Source organism: Protopterus annectens, chromosome 1.part1 (assembly GCF_019279795.1).
Source record: "Protopterus annectens isolate FY-2018-M chromosome 1.part1, PAN1.0, whole genome shotgun sequence".
In the NCBI taxonomy this organism is placed as follows: Eukaryota; Metazoa; Chordata; order Ceratodontiformes; family Protopteridae; genus Protopterus; species Protopterus annectens.
Window position 1 is genome coordinate 1,921,281,859 of NC_056726.1, and position 19,668 is coordinate 1,921,301,526.

The following is a 19,668-nucleotide window of genomic DNA, read 5'->3' on the forward strand; positions in this document are numbered from 1 at the left end:
AACATAAAGCACTATAAGTAAAGGTAACAGAAACATCATTGTGCATACATGAAACACATCTAGATATGACAAATGACAGCTAAGCATATCAAGTTCCTGTCTACTGAAACCCACACTGACATGCAGGTCTGCTAACCCCCACATTCACATAGTATAAAGAATACAACATAGGTGAGAAAATATACAGGAATGAATGTGCACCACAGGTTCCTAAGAGACCAATCCAAAACCACCAAAGCAGAACAGAAAGATATCCAAACGACAAAAGCCAGTAATATATCCTTTATTTAAAAGCACAAAAACCTCTCTAGCGCCTCGGCATAAAGCCTTCAAGGATATCCTAAGAGACCAATGTTGTTCAAGCAGGTTTTGTGCTCTAAAAACTGAGCTGGTATGTATATTAAACAGACATACAACTGCAGAATATAATTTTAAATACAGTGACACAAAGTGGTCAATGCAGATATACATACATTTCTTTAAACTTCCATCAACTTAATGTAACTTATGAAGTTCAGACTGATTAAAATTAAACATGAAGATAAACAGAGCAGATCTCAACAGTAATGTATATGGATAACAAATAAAAGTCTAAAGGACTGCTTTGGCAGCACATACTAAAACTGGAATAGTACAGAGAAAATTACCATAGCATCTATGCAAAGGTGGCATCCAACAACATATATATTTGAAAGTTGGAAAAAAAAACACTGATTACTTTCCAAAACTAGAAGTTAAGATCTAGTTATATTGGGAATGGAGTGAAGCCCTCACAAAATTCAGGGCAGAAATTCTGGAAAAGGGGTGACATCACCAGTCGCATTAAGGTTTGCATTTCTGAATTCTAAACATTTATTAATTGACTGTCTGACTTTCTATCTCTCTTTCCTTCTATGACAGAGAGTTTTTATTTCACATTATATCACATGCACAAAAATGCATAATATCATAACATACACCAACCTTTTTTGGATATTAGAAACAGAAGCTTTGTCATTAGAGTATGCCATGTGAGAGATGTGTAGCAGAATGTATTTTTTCCATATATACTTGTATAATTCTCCATGAAATATGGCTTATATTCTATTTGCAGTATAAATGTAAAGTATGTGTAGAATAACAATGTTGGTTTATCACATCATGTGTAAAACTTAGTCAACATGAAAACCATCTTTGAAGAGCCTTTCACTACATCCTATACATAATATGCAACTGGTCAGCAGCCCGGCATATCACCATACCATCCCAGAAATATGTTATAGTTACCAATGTCATGTGATCATGCTTTCTCTTTGTTTGACTTGGAAGGACATTAACAAGCTGTGTAAAACTGTTGATATTATTTACAGATAGTCTTACAGTTTTGGACACATCTAGACAACACATTTCATGCAAATGTAGATATGACAACTGCATATGACCACTGCAAACATTGCTCTGGAAAACAGTTTCTGCATTATTGCTGTTACTGCAAGCTAAATGCATATTCTGTCGTTACCTGTATTACCCTGATTACACATAGCCTCATTATTGTTACTGTTGCCAATACAAAGTATGACATAAGGTTGTAAAATATTACCTCACACCCCATTCATGACCTGTAGCTGACAGTGGTCCTAGCACATAAATAAGATGCAGCGATGAGCCAGACTGATAATGCTTTGCTAGTACCAAACCTGAATTTATATGCTTCATGTTAAGTGAAAATTCTGCCAAATGCATTCCATGGACTGCTTATAATCCTTCATAGCAGCAAATATGATTGTATGTTAATCAAGTGCTATAATCCTGCTATTTTGTCAGCCAATATATATGAAAGGATCTCAGAAAATGTACACTGCAGTGCAGTAAGCACTGCTCTAATAATCAGTAATGCATTCCTAAAGCAAGATAATGACAAAATAAAGTCACGTCACTGCATGAAACTCCAAAGGTACTGAAATTCAATTGTACAATAATGATATGGAGCAAAAACACCACTCTTGAGTTTCATGTAACATGACCCTGTAAATTTCATAAACAGGCCTATCTAGATTTTGTTTTAAGTACAGTCATTGTAAGCCACTATCATTTTATATCAAACATGGAAAACAATATGCAAAACAAAATGTAGCTCCAACAGTAACTAGGTACCTCTGCAAAAACAAAAAACCAGTCCAAATAATAAAATATAATACAAAATATTCTTTAAATCTTTTAATGCCAATAAACCATAATTTCAAGGTTTCACAGAAGCTGATATGGTATCTACCTCATCCAATGAGCTGTTGAAGTTTCTCCCAAACTCAAAATACCCTTCAGGTATTTTTAACATTTCTTAGCAAAGTTTAACAAATGTATCTTTTATTCCCAGGAAACAACTCATATTTACTAATAGGCAAGCAAAAGGGAATACCACATTAATACATAAAACTAAAAACCAAATCCAATATTCCAAAATGGCCAGGATCCATAGAGTCTTTATTAACAAAAACAAGCACCTTCACATCAAATGTTTCAACAAGTTCATTTGATTAAAAACATGCCACGCTGCAGATATACAGACTAAAATCATATGACAAAATGTCAAGAACAATTAAAATCTATACAATTTAATGCAACACAATTGATGTGAAATCCTGTCCATATAATAAATGTGATACCTATTTCATAAAGTGCTGTTTTTTTTTCATTGAACCCTGTATGGCACATATAATTTAATTACATGATCCACTTATATTCATACACTTCTGTGTAATTAATCATGTCACCTCTTATAGAAGCAAAATTTACATGTTATAATACTCTACATTTAAGCCTGTCTTGGAAAAAAATGCTCATAGAACAGTAGCGTCTTTATTCACTTTCAAATACATGAAAAGTCAGCCCTTTTTCTTACCACCACATAAACCATTATTATTTAAGGACAGCAGTTTAAGCATTGTCACCACAGCTTAATGTACAAATATTCCATATCTCTCGAGGTACTTAATTACCAACATATAAGATATCAAACCTGAACAAATTCCATAAGTGCAATTATCTAGGAATAAATAAAGCCCTTTTAAATACAGGCATGTTGTTAAACTTAGGGGACCAGCAAAGAAAGACACAATATACATTAAACTAACTATACCTAACCTGGAATTCAATGATTCATAAATTCATAGTTCATAGTGATAGTTTTCCCAATTCAAATTGACTCTCTCATGCTTTTCTGAAACATTTTAAGAACTATTAAGAACTATTCTATTCAAAATGTTAGTACTATCCCAGAAAAGACAGAGAGAATATAATTATTTCTAAACCAGTTATTTACAAGAAATGCAAAAAATGTTATATATATATATATATATATATATATATATATATATATATATATATACATACAGTAATGAACACAAGAGGCTCCAGTGCCAGAAGAGAGAAGAAGTAGGTAAAAGGTGTCATTTATTCAGGAACTCACATGCATGTATACTTAGCAAGACATAATACACTTAACTTGTAAAAGTAATAGTCATGCCCATTCTGCATAGTCTCAGAAGCCAAGCTTTCTTATTTGAATATATAAAAAAAATGATGTTGTAAGACTATAACATGTATTCCATTATTCCATGTGTATTATCATAATAAAATACAAACTATCTTACCAGTCATATGAGAAGATTTCCAAAAAGCCAATTGGGGAAGTATTGAAGCCTCGCATTGCTCAGTTTAAATATAGGCTTGTATAGTCCAAAACAAACCACTTGTCTTCCTGCATAATAATTAAGAAAATATTAAAGAGAAATATGAGCTATCCAAACAAACACACACACACACACACACACACACACACACAAATATATATAGTATTTATTTTATTTTATTTAACATTTGTTTATCTGGAAAGTCCAACTGGGATAAGGCACATTTTCACCAAAGACCTGGGGAGAAAAGCTCCACATATAGAGAGTGTACAAAACTTATAAAAGAATGCAAGAAATTATACACACACACACATATATATATATATATATATATATATATATATATAAATATATATAAATATATATATATATATATATATATATATATATATATATATATATACATACACACACACACACATATATATATATATATATATATATATATATATATATATATATATATATATATATATACACACACACACACACACACACACACACATATATCTATATACATATATATATATATATATATATATATATATATATATATATATATATATATATATATATATATATATATATATATATATATATTTATAGGGAGAGAGAGAGAGATGAATGTACCCAAGTCAACTGAAACAACATAAGACAGTAAAACACTGACACTGAAAAAGACTGAAAAGCAAAATACTGATACAATATTGACAAACTTGTACTTGGGAGGTATTTATGCCCAATCCCCACTGTTATGTGACTTCAGAGTTGATATAAATAATGGAGCAGTGGTGCAGCGGTAGCATTGTTGCCTCACAACAAGAGGTTCTCGAGTTCAATTCTTGGCTGGTATGCCTTCTGTGTGGAGTCTGCATGTCCTCCCTGCATTCGTGTGGGTTTCCTCCGGTTGCTCTGGTTTCCTCCCACATTACAAAGACATGCATCTGGAGCCTTTCTCCCTGGGCCTCTGCTGAAAATTGTCTTTGTTCCAAGTCGAACTTTCCCGGTTAACAAATGTTAAATAAAATAAACAGGGGTGTGAGGGGTGCAGGAGGTCTTGCCATCCCTCCCCTAAAAGCATTGAAAACTGTGTTTCAATGTTATCACATTTTTCAATGTTTTTGAGGAGGGGAAACCTCCCACCCAGCTGCCACAATCCCTGATAATTATATATACCAACTCTGAGGTTTCACAGCAGTCGAGAAAAGGCATAAACCTCTCCCCCAGGTATAAGTTCAATTTTGTCTGTATTTTTGAGTTTCAGTCTTTTACAGTGTCAGTATTTTCCAGTTTCAGCATTTTTCTGTCAGTCTTTTTACTGTTAATCTGATGTTGTTACAGTTACTTAGGTACATCCATAGGTATATGTATATATATATATATATATATATATATATATATATATATATATATATATATATATACACACACATAAATATAAGTGTATGTTTTACTGATAGAACAAAATATCAAACTGCAAGTTATTGAGCACAAATGCTCAAAACTCACTGTAATGAAACTAAAAAAAAAACAACAGTAAATTCTTTTCACACTGGTTGCTAATTATATATTCATAGTTTGTTACTAGGGCTAATGACCCGGGGCCTTTATAAGCCTTGTCAAATTTTCCCAAAAGAATAATTATGTCCTGCACCCAAATAGGACATTGAGGTCCAAGCATTTATAAGCTACCTCTCTCCATAAGGGACATTAGTACCAGGCTCGGTGTACATGTCTTATTCCCCATCCACTTGTCTAGGTTGTGTTTAAACTGGGTAATAGATAAACGCAGCTTCACATGGATGGGAAGCCTGTTCCTTAGGAGAGGTAGTCTCTGGGACACATATTTGTCTCTTGAGCATGTTCTGTTTAAGTCACAGACAAAATTCAGGACTTTAAACCTTGTACTTCTAGTACTCTTTGACTTACAAATATGTAGGAGAGTCATAAGTGTGGCGTTTGTGAATGTCTTGTAAGCCAGCCATAGATCACCATTCAGCAATTTATAGCAGACTGTGTTGAAGGAAAGGGCAAATTGCCCAACAACGTTGTGGTCATACTGCAGTGAGGAAAGATCAAATTTCCTTATCCCCACTGTACTACAATCACTGTACCACAATCTCACACAAGAGCAATGCTGGCATGTTTGAGAAGCAGGTTTTTTATCAGCTGTGCCGGCTTCTTTTTGCATTAGATGAGTCGCTCATCAGTCAACTATATATATATATATATATATATATATATATATATATATATATATATATAAATAAATATATATATATAAATATATATATATATATATATATATATATATATACATATACATAAATACATATCTATATATATCTATGTGCACACACACACACACACATGTATATATATATATATATATATATATATATATATATATATATATTTTTTTTTTTAATACATGCACATACACGTATTATATATTATCACATATATTAGCTCTTTAATTCTTCTTTATCATTATATCACATTACAAATTATAATTCTGCCTATGGATAAGGTATGTAACATCCCATTTCATTTCACAACAGATTTGCTTAACACAAAAGTAAGTGATAAAGGCACAGTATTAAAACACTTAGCTTTTTGAAAATATCTGATTCAAATAAATGACCTATATTACATTCAGTATTTTTGTGTACATGACCAATGCATAACTATGTGTAATTAAAATTTTAGCTATATTCTTCCATTCCTTAATAATAAGCAGTTGACGTGCTCATTTCCCTTATAGGGTTGCCAGTTCTTTTGGAAACTCTGTGTAGCAATAGCTTTACATATAATACTACATAGCATTTATCTGATCAAACCATTAGTCACTTAAGAAAGTATAGAAACATATATGTAAGGTTGCATTCCTGTCTTACATAATCCGCTCATTTAAAAGTATCTTAACGACTCCATTTCCTCTCTTTCATAATGTGCACCCAAGAAAATAACAATGAATGCTCTGTTAATGTATTTATCAGCTATTGCACATAAGCTTTAAATACTACACAAAGTGGTAATATAAATAAATATAAGAGTCACATTCCATTAAAGCAAAGTATTACCCTAATCTACCATTAATAATATATGATAGCAAAAATGTTTACTTTTTATTAATTATTGATTTTCTAGATTCTTAATAACAAGTTAAATTTAATTTCAGATGATAAGTGAAGCATTTCCTAGATTGGCCAATATTCATAGTCCGGGTAACAGTCATGTGCAAATATCGACACTACATGTATATAGGTTCATAGGTTCATAGGTTGGTACTGAGCTATCTGCCCGAAGGCATATATTAGCCCAGCCACATTGTGCAGTATTCACCACCCCTTTAGCAGTTCCCTAGACCCTTGTACTAGCAGCTAGTACCCCTGGCCCCTATCTAGCAGTGCTGTTGTTGTAATCCCCGGTGTGAACTTTCTGTTACCCATCCACTCATCACAGTTCCTCTTGAAGAGTGATAGTGAGGGGCTCTGTATTATGTAGATCGGGACCCTGTTCCATAGTAAGGGAAGTCTCTGCGAAGGGAATCTATCCCTCCAGCATGTTCTATTCATTGTTGTGTTGAGGTTTATATCCCTAGAGCGTGTAGCTCGAGTAGATTTGGTTTTGCTAAGATGGAGCATGTTCAGCAATTCTGGGTTGGACGTGGCTCTGTACGTTAGACAGAGATCGCCTCTGAGAAAGCAGTATGCAACAGAGAACAGTCTTAGCTTTTTCAATTGTGCTGCATAGGGCAACTGTTTGAGGCCAGTAATTCTCTTGGTTAGGTACCTCTGTGGTCTCTCCAGCTGCTGGAGATGTCTAGCCAGGTACATTCCAGTTGGTGCATTGTACTCAATAATGGGTCTGATGAGGGAAGAGTAGAGGGGCACCATTACATCCTTAGATCTTGGTGTGAACCCTTTCATGATCAGATGGGTCACATAGAAGGATTTTCTAACCACCATATATATATATATATATATATATATATATATATATATATATATATATATATATATATACTATATATTTGCACTATATGCAAATAAGGTCACAACATTTATTTGTGATGAATACTAAAAAGTGAAGCAAGTTCTATAAAAGCACCCACTTTATCTAAGTGAAATTATAACTTGTATATGCCACTGCATATTGTGAGCAAAGTAAGCACGCAGTCACACTTTTAACATTTTAGAAAAGCTGCAGACTGTGCAGTAGCTGAAAGTTTTTTTTTTTTTTTTTTATAAAGGAATATCCTTTTATAGCCACCCTTATTGCTTCATTAAAGTATAGAAAGTATGTGTTAGGAAAGACTGAAAAAAGGGGACACAAGACAATGAGCTGAGGCAACAAGGGAAGCATCAAGAGGGTTTGTTTTGGAGGAGGTGGGACTGGATCATTGCATATCAGATTATAAAACATTTTTCTTGCATTTCTGTGAAGTTATAACAAGAGGGATATTACAGAAATCAATTTATCAATTTTTCTGGTTCCATTACTGATGAAAAATAATTTGTACTATTAACTGATAAAAAAGAAATATATTTTGGATGCATATTATACTTACCAGAAGACTCAGAAAGATGATGCATTCATCTCTTCTCTTGTTGGCTATTAAAACATATTTCTTCCTCTGGTGTCAGTGAAAGAGAGGATAATCATGTTTATCTGTAGTTGAATTTCTTCCACATATAAACATAAATATGCCTTATATCGTCTATAAACATTATTTTTCTTTGTCTTTCCCATTTTAACTGTTATATGCATACCTGTGTGAATTATTACAGTACTTTACTAATATTTCAATGAATTCTGGAAGAAAGTAGAGAAATAAGAAATGAGTCTTGAATTTTGTTTTAAAAAAATGCATGCAACACACTCTGGTATAGTTAAAGTTCAAAGGTTTAAATGTTGAATTCCAGGAAGTGTACATTTACGTTTTTGCAAAAATGTGTCTAATTTATAATAATACTGAAGTAAAAAAGCATCTTCTCTGAAAACAGTTGTGCTGTTCATTCACTTAGCACAGTAACCCCACTTACCTCCCCCAACATGCATTCTAACTAGGGTGTGGTGATTCTCATTTCAGCCATGTTGTACGTGCAGCTAGAAAGAACAGGCAACTAAGTTAAGAAATGTTTAGTTATATTTATCTCTCAAAAAACTGTATTTATGTAGTATTTCTCTGTTACAACTTTTTACTGCAGTTGTAAAAAATATAAATCTGTAACTGCGAGTTTTACTTCATAACTTTATTATATGGAGTCAATATTACTGATACTTGAACAGTAGTAAAAGATTTACATAGTTACCTACACAGATTATGATTTTAATAGCCTTTACTGACACTTCTATTTATTGCTGTAACTTGTTAACACTGTACTAGTATTCTGCTTTCTTCAAAAGATGGATATCTGATTACAAAAATGCTACAATTTGTTATGCATTCCATAATATCAGCGCAAGTAAATATGTTCAGGTACAGATATCTGAGTCTGAAAGTACATGTAGTTATGCAATTTTTTAACTCCCTTTTTATTTTTCATATATATATATATATATATATTATCTATATATAGGTGTATATGAATTACAAAAACAGTTTTACTTACTATAGAACTCTGGCCTTCTTGTCTTGACCTAGACAATCCACTCAGAAAGCTGGTCAGCACCACACTTCTGCAAATCAGCATACCTGTAACTGCACTCCTGCTAGATATCAATTTTCTTCCATGTACTCTGACGTGTGTGCACACTTGGATCTTCTCCAGGTATGAGTCATGCAAAAGTTAAAGCTTTATTAAAGTCTCCTTCTCATGTAAGCTAGGAGTGCGGCCTTGTTCCTTCATAGGTGCTACCATCATTCGAAGAGCCAGAACCAAAATGAATAAAATAAGCTGAGGAATGTATTAAGCAGGGTCACAACCTCTTCCTTGTGGTTGTGATATCACTTTGATCAGACCGTTTTTTTTTGGTAGCATGTTCATTAGAGCAGGTATTGATAATATTGGCAAGTTTTGTGCAACCAAAACTGCTTTGTCACACATTGATTTTCTTACAGGAAAACACTTACCTGTCCTTTCTGTATGTTATAAATAATTTTTAAATATATGGATAATAACTGTCATTGTTAATGCTTATTGATAAAAGTGTTTTTTATTCTCTAACATCTTTGGTGGTACAGCGGTAGTGCTGTTACCTCACAGCAAAAGTTCTCCTGTTCGATTCTCGGCTGGAGTGCCTTCTGTGTGGAGTCTGCATGTCTCCCTGTGGTTGAGTTGCCTCCGAAAGACATGCATGAATGTGTGTACCTTCGCTGAAGGTTGGGCATTGGGCTGGCAACTCGGCACCATAAAAATTGACTGCCAATCATTAGCGGACCGGAGTTCTGCTGTGGTGACCCCTAACCAGGAAAAGCCAAAAAGACAATTCTCTAACAGCTGCAGTGAAGTGAGACATTTTTTTCTCTTTTTTTAATGCAGGTGTGGCAAAAAATAAAATGCCAATAGCAATGTTAAAAATTACTTTTACGACTTTATGATATGTATCACTTGTTAGTGTATGAAATACAGTGTTGGATGGGCAGGGATTCTTACTGCTTTTAACCTGATATTTAGATGACTCCATTTTTGAATTTTACAGCTATAGTCTCATTTTGGCCAGTTTAGAACAATCCACATCCCTCTGAGGACAGCTTGATATTACTGTGGAGGCTGCAGAGTTTAAAATCATCTGCATTTAATCTATGTCTCATTGAAATAAGTTTAAGTACTGTGGGACGTGCATTCACAATCGACAAAATGTCATAACATTTGGATATACCTCAGGGCACATTTGCATAACACTACAATTCATAGAGGTCCATATAAATTATACTAATTTGTATAAAAGGTGTATAAATCAGCCTGAATTTAAGCCAATAGGTTGAGCTTCACCAGGATAGGAAGCAAATGTCTTTCGATACTGCAAACATCTCAAGCTAAGGAAAATGTTATAAAACAGTTATTATTTATTAACATACACTTTAACAGTTACTGTACCATGGATTTAAAGCTCACCTTCAATACAATTTGATGTGTAGTGCAGTGTGTATGTATTAATGCCATTGCCTAACTGGTAATGTTGGACTGTTTGTTGAAGTTGCCTGACATGTGCAGTACATTGTAATTTTATTAAATGATCATTACATTAATTAATAAAGAAGTAAGTGTACTGTAATGACTGTGCATACCTAGAAAAATGCTTATTGTACTTGAGAAATTAAAGTGTGCAAAGGACAGGAACAGATGTTTGATAAATGTAATGTTCTGCTACTGACAGTGAGGGAAAAATACATGACAATGTCAGATGTAGTACAGAATGTTTTGGTGTACGTGATGTCATTATTGAATAAGCTAGAGTTCTGTAGTTCAGATGACATTTTGTTTGCTTATTTATTTATATCTGTGGGTGGCAGAAATAGCAGTCTACTGGTTTTTAGTTTAATGGCTGATGTCATACAAACAGTACTGTGACAAATATCTGACTATAGCCCTTTTTTTTTTTTTACTTTTTATCTTAGTACTGATAGAGCATAAAGGATAGAGGCATAGACAAGATAATTTTAGCCTTGAGGAAAACTGTGTACTCATGACAGCACTTAGGATACATGGGAGACTTCTTTATGATAAGGGGACCCAGACAAGCCAATAGAGGCAAAGTATGAAGTCAAATAGTTGTTGAAATTAATGCAACTGAATGCAGAACAGATCAGTTGTACAGTGCAAGAAAAGGACAAACGGTATAGTAGCACACGCTATAAACAAGGCCAGGCAGATTGCAATTTCTGGGACCACTACAGGGTTGGGGGTGTGTGAATCTTATTAAGTTAACACCAGTTATGTCAGAACTGATGTTTATCTAAGGGGAAACAAGAGCAGCTGACACTTGCTAGTCATGGTTCCTCCTACAGAACTCTTTTTGCAACACACACATGACAGAGTTAGAATCATTGCTTAAATGCCAGTCATACTTTGCATACAACCTATACATGCAAAACAGAAGGTAGTTAAATAACACAAGAAAATAATGAGACTTGCACATCACTGTGATATGCAGGGACAAAGCCATAACCACAGCCCTTGTGACCTATGTGTGATTAGCAGCTTAGGCAAGTAAGGTGCTAGCAAAGAGGGGTAGGTGTTGCCAAGCCAGTGCATTTTTCTTTGTGCTCCCTGTGGGAAGGCATGGTCTGTAAAGCAGAATAAGTATCACGTGTAACAAGCAAATGATAGGAAGGGGGAGTTCATAAATGAAAAAAATTCCCTGTTGGCAGCAGTCAACAGCATGAATGCCTACGATGCCCTTAGAACCCATTCTGATCCCAACTTTAGAGCAGAAGTAGTCCAGGGGGAGTAAGAGAGGCTGGTAGAACTAGCAATGAATGGCCGCATTGTGATAGCAGGAAAGAATGAAGCAGAGTGGGAATCTTAAAAATAATGCTACTCAATTCATGCAAAAAATGCATCAGCCCAAATCTAACGTATATCTATGTTTGTCATACTGCTGTCATAGTATTGACATATATTTGCACCTACAGGTTATCTTATTATGTACTGATAAACAAGATAACTAATAATGCGTATCGTTAATATATGGGCCAACCTATTTTAAAATTAATAGAATTTAAGTATAGAAATCACAAACTGTTCAGATAACTTGCTCCTGTATTACATTAGCAGTCCCTATATGATGTCAGCATATCACAAACAAATAGACACAGAAAGTACAAAAATGTGTAAGTAAATGACAGAATGTGTACTCTCAGTTGTAAAAAGTGAGTTGCATTGATCACAGATCATGTATGTTGCAATATCCTATTATTTGGGCCAAATTCATGCTCCACATAAAACCATTACTATTCTGTGGCTTCAGGTGGTGTGTACTATGTAGCATGACACAAAATACTAAAAATAATGTGGTCACTACAATCACTGATGTGAGTAATAATATAGATAACTGATTAAAAATATCTTTACAAAAAAAGCACAGTATCTTTCTCTTTCTTGCATTGCATTCTCACTTGCAGTATTCATCAGCAATTCAACCTTCTGACTGAAGAGAAGCTTAGAACATGACAGCAGACATTACAGTCCAGCCCAGACATTCTTCGTTCACCACAAGGGCACAAGCAGAGTCATCAGCAAAGTACTGCCATGTTAGCCTTGCTGTGCTGCTAGACATGTCTGGGCAATAACATATAAGAGACAAGCAGCACAGCTAAAGAGGGGCATAATAAGACAGTTTAAAGGTGGGACCATAGTGAAAGAAGAGGATAGTGGTGTAGTGTGCATCAAATGAAAGGCAGCTGAGTATGAAAAAGGATGCAAGAACGCTTTGTTTTAATTGAGAGAGGAATATTTTTGAGGAAGCATAGAAATTAGGAGATGAAATAAAACAGTGGGAAAAAGAGTATAAGGAAGACATTAAAGATTAGAAGACAAAGTAGCACACATGCATGATTGACATGAGACAATGGTATGGTATCAAAAAAGGGAAAAAAGGAGTGTAAAGCAGAAAATATGGGCTCATACAGATAGAAATGGGACAGTTTACCAGGAGTGGGATGTAGAAAAAATGTAGATGAGTGTGGAATATCAAATGATGTCAGGTATTAATTGATCTGTACATCCTTTTGTGGCACTCTGAATATATGCCTTTATCATGCCCTGGTAATTAGCTGCGGTAGTAGTGCTGCGGTAGCGTTGTCGCCTCACAGTAAGACGTTGTCCTGTTCGATTCTCAACGAAAGCGTCTTCTGTGTGGAGACATGTGTGAATGGGCGTACCTTCGTTGAAGGTTGTGCGTCAGGCCTGGCAAGTCAGTACGTAAAATCTACTGCCAATCATTAGCGGACCGGAGTTCCGCTGTGGAGACCCCTAACCGGGAAAAGCCGAAAGATACAACATCATGCCCTGGTAATTATATTTTTGCATTGTTATGCTTTCATGTTTTGCACCTCTCAAGTCACACTTTATCTAGTCATGCCTGATTAGCCTTTCCACTAGCATCTGTAGCTCCCATTTGTTGATATAGCTGTTAACTTTATAATTTCAGGTGTGTGTGCATGTGCATGTGTGTGAAAAAGTAAAAAAATATTACTAAAGGTGATGTTTTCTCACATATTTGTAGTCAAACTTCTGAGGTGTACCCAATAAAAACATACTTTTTGGGGAGAGAATATTCTGGTTTTGAATCTGGAAAGATGCCCCTGAAAATGATTCTAAGAAGGCAGATGACATTACAAGCTTATTCTAGTAGAACCCTACAAACCCTCTTCCTGTTGTATTTTTGAGACTAAGGACTCTCGTTTTATCAACCCCTTGATATTAAAAGCTTATTTCATTCTTGTATCTTCTATCAGTGGTCTGCCATCTGCCTGTATTAGTGAGTGATACTAGATTATGCTGAGATTGCTATCCATGTAAACTGATGAAGCTTTAATTACCCTCTCTTTCATATGTTTCCATGCACTATTTGCACACAGCAATACCTATAACCCTAGTCACTTTTTCCAGCCTTTTTTACTGACAAATGTAAGTCTTATCATCTATAGATGAGATTTTAAAATCATATATAAATGTAGTTGAAAAGGCAGAGCAAGGGAAGTAAAGGAAACATTGCTGAGGTATTCACTATGTGGAATGGCTGTTCCTCTCTAGGATGATTATAAGTTAGACATTTTGGTATCTATAACAAAATAGTAGTGCCAGAGAAACTAGCAGACTGGCTTATCAGGCATAAATACACCAAATGGGACTGGAGACATTAAGGCAACAGGAGACATGTACAAGTTAACAGATTGAAAGATAAAGAAAAGAAGAACATGGCAGAGGTTTTCTCAGGAGCACTGGCAAATATGGAGGTATAGATTAAGGTGAAGTGATGAAAGTGGAAGATGTATCCATAAAAGCGATGACAATGAAAATGGAAAACAGAAAGTAAAGATAGTTCCAAGGATCAGAAACACATAAGGGGTTGGATGAGATAATAAAGTCATGAGTTTTCAGCTAGCAGTCATCATCAGATTGTTAACTTTCACTACAAGATGAGCAGGAGTGAAGTGTACAGTGAAAGGAACTCCTCTGAATGAGAACAGCAAAAAGCAAAAAAGACATAAACAGAAGAGTGTTGAGTATGAGGGGGATAGGGCAGAGAGATGGGCTTAAATTCATAATGGTGAGGAGGGGCACTAGTAAGACAAAGAAGATTGGAAATGATGGAAGATGCCATTTAAATATTTCAAATTGGTGTGGTAAAGTCTTGATCAGGAAGTAAAAGAAATGAGAGCCTCTGTGTTCAAAGGGAAAACGTTTTGGAAACAGAAGACTTAGTCACAGTGGCAATTAAGAAGATAGGAAATAAAAAAGAAAAAAAAGAAGAGACCAAGTTTAAGTTAAATCAGGCTCTATCCTTCAATGAACTAAAACAAGGGATAAGATACCCAAAGTGATCACCAAGGAGGAGGTTTGGAGGAGGCATGGCACACATTATGTTGTTCATAGAAATCAATTATTTGTCAAAGGAAATTGCTGAAATAGTGGAAGAAGGATAGGGAGGTCTCAAAATGATGTCATGAGGAGGTATTAGAGGAAGGGTTTTTTAGAAGTGCTATCTGTACCAGTATCCAGTACATAGAGAAAACAGAGGATGACAAGTATAATGTTACGCTGTGCAGTTGGCAAGGGAGGTACAGTTAAAATTGATAGGAGTATGGGGAAAACCTGACAGAGAAGAGCTTTATGCAAGGGACGGGACGCATCCTAGCCCAAAAGGGAGAGCAGTTCTTACTGTTGGGTTGAAAATGTAGATCACAAAAGAGAAGCTTTTAAACTGCAATAAAATAAATGAGACACAGAACATAGTTAAGTAACAATATAGTTAAAGAACAATGGTGCATAACACAAACCATGGGTGGGTAGTTTACCTTTACAATGCAAGTTGTCAGGATAGGAAGATGAGGAACTTCAAACGGTGATGTATGATGGAAGGGTATGCATTACTCACATCAAATAAACATGGAACAATGAGAGGAAAGGGTGAGATGTGGAGTTGCATGGATATAGGTAGTGCACAAATGGCAGATAAGCGAGAAATGGTAATGTTAACAATTGATGTAAGGAAGAACATCAGATGTGAGGTTAGCCAGGAAAAGAAGCACCATACTAAGAAAAGGCAAGAGTGCAGACAGGTTTATATACCACATTGTGTCCTGTTAGCTAAGACATAAGAAAAGACAGAAGAAGATGGAAGATCAATACAATGTTTCATTCACAAAACATGAAAGGAAAGGAGGATAACAGACTCGGGATAGAGAGAGGTCTGGATCTGCCAAGAGCAGACATTCAATGAAGTATTGGACTATGATGAATTTAGGCAAATGAAGCAGGAATAATGCCATAAATGACAGAGTATTCCTAAAAATGCAAAGGTTGTCAAGAATATCCACATTGCGACACCATTAGGCAACAGTGATCAGGTCACTGTGTGGTTTAGAGAAGACACAGAAGGTTTTTAGAAAATTGGATTGTTCTCTAATGGCAGATACTTCTAAGTATGAATTAGGATACTTTCAAATGTAACAAGAAGAAACACTCGAACCACAGAATCAGTGTTGTAAGTGCTTTCGTTTACTCCACATAGGTAAACTTCATCAGACAATGTGTTAAAATTCGTAATTCCTTATATAGAAGCTCTTAATTAACATCATCAGGAATTTAAAAGGACAGAACATTTAAAACAATACATAACCAATGCATGTAAATAAAGGTGTGTAAATGTATACATAATATGAAATTATAAATGTATATATATAATGTCAAAAGGCTTGTGTTCATAGATGTAAAATTCACTAAAAAACATTTCATAAGCCATATTTAAACCATGAAATTGCATTCAAAAATATTTAAGTATATTAGATATACATGTAAACTAACAATAAACACCATTATCTCAACAATGCCTTCATTTTTAATATACTCCCAATAGAAATGGAATCATTCAAGCCAGGAAAAACAGTGGCATTTAATTTTAATTGCCATAGTAATTCCTTTTCTTCCAATTTTAAAGAAGAAGGCCCACCCCTAACATTCTCATAAATTTTATCAATAACTGTAAATTCGAACTTATGGTTGGGATGGGTAATTATGTGTTTAGCTAAGGCATTGTTGGTGTTGGACTTCTCAATCGCATAGAGATGTTCATAGATTCTATTCCTAAGGAATCTCTCAGTTTTACCTACATAAAAAGATTTACATAGGATACATGTACTGAGGTAAATGACTCCCTTGGAATTACAATTGAACTTTCCCTTAATGTTGTATTCAATCCCGTGGATGCAAAAAGATTTCCCTAATTTAATATATTTGCATCATTTGCAAGATTCATACTTGAACATACCGTTATAAGGTGAATATGGGGTTCCAAGTTGATTCTCCAAAAGGCATTTAATGTTCCTACCCCTTTTAAATGTCAACTTAGGGCAATAACCAATAGATCTCTGAATAGTATGGTCCTCCATTAGGAAGCACCAATTCTTAAATAAAATTGATCTAATAGAAGGCGCGTCCAAGGAAAATGTTATAATAAAACTTAAATTCCCATTATTCGTTTGCAGGGAAAAGCAATTATTACCACTAATATTAGCTCGATCATTTAAAAGTTTATTCACTTCACCAAAATTGGGATTAGGATACTTTGCAAAATGAAGGCGTAGACAAGCTATGGAAATCAGAGCAATGGAAAGTGGGAAAAATCAGGGATAATGATTTAATACATTGTTTCAGTCTTCACAAAACAAAAGCAAGGCTAGCAGAGTAGGGACAAAACATAGAGGGAACTAGATGTTCTTACAGAGTATAAACACCTGCAACACATAGACCTCACAGTCAGAGTGTCAAACAGTCACAGCCCTTAAGGCCAAACACAATGCCAGACACACTAGTCATTGGTGACTCCATAGTCAGACACACTGACGTCCCGCTCACCAGACTGAGTAAGGAGAAGGTCACAGTAAGCTGCCTGTCGGGCGCTAGAATCCGCCACATAACGCAAGCACTCAGGTCTCTCAACAGCAGGTACAAATACGACTCAGTCATTGTCCACGCTGGTGTAAATGACCTGAGACGTACCTCCTTGGACTACATGAAAAGAGACATTGAGGAGCTCTCTGATTATGTAGCCCAGGCAGGTATGACCCTGACCTTGAGCAGTATCCTACCTTCACCAAGAATGATGCCACAATACAGAGATAAGATGATCAGCTTTAACAACTGGCTTAAACTCTGGTGTCATTCAAAGGGGATCCAATGTCTGTCTGCCTGGGATGACATGCTGGACAAGCCACGCTGCTAAGGGACGGCTTGCACCTGTCACCCTGGGATTCGGATATTGGCAAAGGCTCTTGCCACCCCATAGTGCCTTTTTAAGGCAAGGCTCAAATTCTAAACCTACCACCCTAGAACACAAAAACGCAAAAAAACTAAGGGTAATGCTGCTCAATGCCAGAAGTCTAAATCTCAAAATGCAAGCACTCGAGGCCCTTCTCAGTATGGAGAACATCGATGTCTGTGCAGTGACAGAAACCTGGTTCAAGGCTCCTGAGAGCACCCCAGCACTATCAGGTTTTACCTCTTATCATGCGTTCCGGCCCCAAAATCCGGACAATACCAAGAAAGGAGGGGGGTATCCATATTCATCAAGGACACCCACACCTGAAGACTGGTGGCAACGCATGATGCATCGGAGACCATCCAGGTGCAATTAACCATAGGCAAGACTGCTCTGCAAATTGTAGCATGTTACAGGCCACCCTCACAAACTCAGGAACCTCACATGGCCTTCCTGAAAACACTAGAGGGGATAAATGTATCACCAAACACCATCATACTAGGTGACTTCAATTACCCTAATATAGACTGGGAACACTACTCAAGCCCAAACACCCTAGCCCAAAAGTTCCTGGAATTCATAAACTCAAATGCCATGGAACAACTAGTCACCATCCCCACAAGAGGAGAAAACATACTTGATCTCATCATCACGAACATGGGAGCACAATGTTCAACACCGGAAGTATACCCCTCACTGGTGAGATCAGATCACAAACTAATCTCGCTGGAGGTCCTCATCCCACCCCCACATGAAATAAAAAAGACCACAGTAAAGAACTTCTCGAAAGCCGACTTCACACTTCTTAAGACTAGTGTGGTCTCCTTTAAGGCGCCCGAGGCCCCCGAAAAACAGTACTCAAGCCGCTGAATCACTTACAAATGCCTTCTACCAGCACCTGCAGGACTGCATGGATAAGGCAATCCCAAGCAAAACAAAGACTCTTTGTACCAAAGGCAAGCGTCCAGTCTGGTGGACCCCAGCCATAAACAAACTCTACAACAAAAGGAGGAAGCTACTACAAGATAGAGCAAAATCCTTAAAAGGTAAGACACCCTTGATCACTATAAGTAAAAACTAAGAGCTCTCATAAAATCATCCAAAGCAAATTTTGAGAGAAAAATAGCTAAAGACTCAAAAGACAATCATAAGGCCTTCTTTAGCTATGTTAGAAACCTGGGAGGAAACTCCCAGATATGCTCAGAACTAGTTCAAAATGATGTGAAGATTACTGATCCTACAGACATTGCCAACATACTGGCTGACAGGTTCAGTGCAAACCCCCCCCCCAAAAGGAGAGATATCTATACCAAGCGATTGCAGCCCCCAAACATCTCCAACGCCCAAGTGAGAACTGCTCTCTCCAAAGCAAAAACACAGCATCCATGGGACCTGATGGTGTCCCCGGCTGTGTGCTCCACGAACTCAATGAGGAATTAAACCCACAGCTAGGACAGCTGTTTAATCATAGTCTTACCTCTGGATACGCACTCCAGGAGTTGCGCACTGCAACTGTGGTCCCACTTCACAAAGGCGGTGCCTCCACCGACCCTGGAAATTACCGCCC

The 19,668-nt window shown here is 36.0% G+C and overlaps 1 protein-coding gene across 2 annotated transcripts in view; it reads right to left on the reverse strand.

Moving 5' to 3' along the window:
* LRFN2 (leucine rich repeat and fibronectin type III domain containing 2) overlaps positions 1-19,668 on the reverse strand; it is a 4,336,860-nt gene that overhangs the window by 3,968,320 nt on the left and 348,872 nt on the right. For both annotated transcript variants that reach the window (XM_044085082.1, XM_044085073.1), the window contains exon 2: positions 3,630-3,736. The gene's annotated coding sequence lies outside the window, so the exon portion shown is untranslated. The remainder of the gene's footprint in view (positions 1-3,629; positions 3,737-19,668) is intronic.